Here is a 3,707-nt window from a genome sequence, read left to right on the forward strand (position 1 = left end):
ACTGTACGTATTCTCTTCACGCTTGCCTGCAAACCTTCTAGTATGAATCCCAAGCGACCCGCAAGTCTTTTGCCGAGCACACCTCGTTTCAAGCGACAACGAAAGGCTGTCACATTGAAGGTGAAATTGGATATAATTAAAAGACATGAACGAGGTGAAGGGACAACGGAAATCGGCCGCGCGCATGCAATCGCTGCATCGACTGTACATTCGATCGTTCAAAGTTCGGCAAAGATAAAGAAAATATCACAGATTGCGACCAGTTCGAGTGCAACGACACTAACGAGAATGAGAGATGGTGCCATGCACAACATGAAGCGTTTATTATGTGTGTGGATAGAAGATAAAACTAAACGTCGCATGCCTTTATCTCTTGCTGTGATACAAGAAAAAGCGCGTCGTTTGTTAGGGCATTGACCCCGATTACGTGATCAATTACTTCTCCAATCATGTTGAGAAGCATCTCCAAGGAGAACAACATTGACAACAAATCTTTGCTGCTTGTAGACAATGCTCCTGCCCATCCTCAGCAAATGGAAGACTGGTGTGAAAACGTGCAGGTAGTATTTTTACCACCAAATACTACCTCACTTTTACAGCCTATGGATCAGGGAGTTATTGCTGCTTTTAAAGCCTATTATGTTAAGCATACCATGCTGCAGCTTATCAAAAAAACTGATAAGGACAAGCTATCAATCAAGGAGTTTTGGCGAACATACAACATAAAAATGGCTTTTGAAAACATTGAGGATTCATGGGCGGAGGCGAGTGCCTCCACAATGAACGCTGTGTGAAAGAAAGTGTGACCCGAGTGTGTCCACAATTTCACGGGGTTTGCTGATGTTCCGTTGATTACAAGTCAAATTGTAGACCTGGCGCAGGAGGTTGGTTTGAAGAGGTTGACAAAGAGGACGTGGATGACTTACTGGAGTCTCATGCAGAACCCTTAAGCAATGAAGATCTTGTGGAGTTGGAACAGCAGTGGGCTCTTGAGGAAGAAGAAGATGCTGTGACACCTTCATCCGAGCATCTCACCATGAAAAACCTCAGCCAAATCCTCAGCTCGTTTGAAAGTGCCAAAGAATTTGTTATCGAGCAAGATCCAAATCTTGAAAGGAGCACTGATTTTAGCTGTGTTGTTTATGATGCCCTTTGTTGCTACAAGGAATGTTATGCAGCAAAGAAAAAGAAAGCCATCCAGCCCACTCTCCATGCATTTTTCAAGCCAAAAGATGCAGCACCACTCCATCCACCATCCAGGATGCTCCTTCAACCAGCTGCCAAGAGACCGTTCCTGCTGGTGAAGAAAGTGACAGCACAGTGTCAAGTGAAGAGGGGGACGATTCTGCCACTCCGCAAGTGTGACTTGTCCACCGCAATCAACTCCGTTCCTCCAGCCTCGGGGTAAGTCTCCACGACTCGAGGAGTGTGTTTTGTTTATTTGTGTTTATGTCCAAAAAATTCCGAGCCAAAAACACATTGGTTTCTATGGGAAAATATGTTTTGTTTAACACAGTTTCGCTTATCATAAGGCTTTCCAGGAACGCAACCCTTGCGAAAAGCGAGAACTTACTGTATATCGGTTTCACACTCTCTCAATAGTGAAGAATCACATAAAAAAATACCCCCGAGCGGGAGTGCCGGTCATCTCTGCCAGAGGTCGAAACTCTGTGCCAGACTGGAATAGGGGCAGTTCATAAAGTACGTACGCTCTACTTCCGGCTTTCAAAACCACCCACCCCTCTCTGTATGCAGGCTAGTGACCACCCACCCGCCACCCTCATACATCGCTAATCGCTTGCAAAGCCAGCAGTTCCTTATGAACCGATGTTTGCAAGTCATGACGATGCAGTCCCTAGCGGTGTAATTTACCTTTTTCTTTTAATATCACAGCATGTCATTTATGAAAATAAAAGTACAAATTGACATTCAAGACAATGTTAATGTCATAAATGAAAGTAAGTGTGCATATAAACTTGTGTTCCATTGTTTTAGTTAAATCTGACAAAAGCTTCAAATGTAATATTTGTCTCGGAGAGTTCCGGTTCTTAATTTAATACTTTTATTTTTGTATGTACTTTATGAACGGCTCATACAGGGAATCAGAGCGAAGTTTGAAGGGCTATAAAATCATAACGAGAGCAAATTTCCAAAAAATGGCTCGTGTTGTTCTAGAATCTAGATAATAGTCCATAGTATCTGAATCATTAATAACATTTGATCTCTCTTGATAAATGAGGGAGGAGATACGATTTGAAATCGACGATTTTTGCAACTTTGACCTCGACCATGGACGACCTTGAAAGTTATATCGTTGTGCATGTCTCATCGACCTCTATCCATTCCACTATTGGTTATTTGTCTCCACTCGGTTTGATTGTGGACGGACGGACAGACTTCGAGACTGTTATTATTAGGTCATCTCTACTGAGATGATAGAGATGACCTAAAAATTGGAGTATCCAGATCCAGATCGTTACCAAAATCTAATCAGTTCGCCCTTGTTACACACCCAGCTTTTCCACAAATTTTCATCTGGATCTATCCACAACTTTGAGATATCCTGGAAACAAACAAACAAAGACAAAGGGGTGAAAACTAGCTCCTTCCCCTTTGGTGGCAGAAGTCGATATAAAAAAAAAATAATAAAAAAAAAAAAAATTCAACGCAAGTTACTCCTCAATGTCTAATCATAAGTCGGACCCCACGTATTAGTGGGTCATAAAGTGTGACATGCTTCTACATTTGCTGTTTCTTTTATTGATCTTTTTTTAAAACACTTCAGGACTTGTCTCCGATATCCACTTGGGAAATTGTAAATTAGCCATCATCACAGCCTGACATAAAAAGATGCAAAAAACCAGGTCCCTTTAACTACAGCCCAATTAGCTTACTGTACTTCCAATCAGCAGTGAGGTCATGGAATCCATAATTTCAGTTGACATAAAATCATTCCATTTCTCAAACAGCCTCATCTCAGATCATCAATTCAGATTCAGACCTGGTCACTCTCCCAACAATGGTTGGGCCCTCAATATCAGCCACGAGATCATGGCCGTCTGGACATATCTCGAGTTTTTGATTGTCTGGCGACCTGCCTGCCTATGGAATCCAAGGCAAACTCTACGCTTGGGTTACTGGAATGACTTCCTCCACCCTCATCGACAATGTGTGGCTCTCAACAGAACCCTTTCATCTCTCCCTGTTAAGGCTGGACTACCCCAAGGCAGTGTTCTAGGCCCCATATTTCTAATCTTCATCAATTATCACACTGACTTTCTGGAAAATCCTCTTTGTTGATAACTCCACTCTGCTGTGACATCTCTAACCCTTCTAACAGACAGGCAGCAGCCTCTTCTCTCCTCAGACCTTGACAAAAAACACAAACTGGTCAAACACAATTTTGCTGATGTATTCATATTGTCTACCCTTACCACTCATTTGTCCATCCCAGTCTACGTTCTCTTCTGCATTGCTGTTTTTTCCCCCCCTTTCTCCTGCTCTTCCCTTTGTTATGATGTGTCCCGATTTGTTCTGTCATCGCTCTTCCACGAGCCTACACCACGTATATAAAGAAAATAAATAAATAAATACAAGCAATACTCCGACATTCACATTTTGCAGGAATGTATCCCCTGCAAATAGAGGGGTGTGATGTGTGTGACATCACTTTGGCATTCCAGGAATTCCATAGAAAGACACAGTCA

Source organism: Eptatretus burgeri, chromosome 11 (assembly GCF_056783735.1).
Source record: "Eptatretus burgeri isolate ZD-2024b chromosome 11, Ebu_testis_v1, whole genome shotgun sequence".
NCBI lineage: Eukaryota > Metazoa > Chordata > Myxini > Myxiniformes > Myxinidae > Eptatretus > Eptatretus burgeri.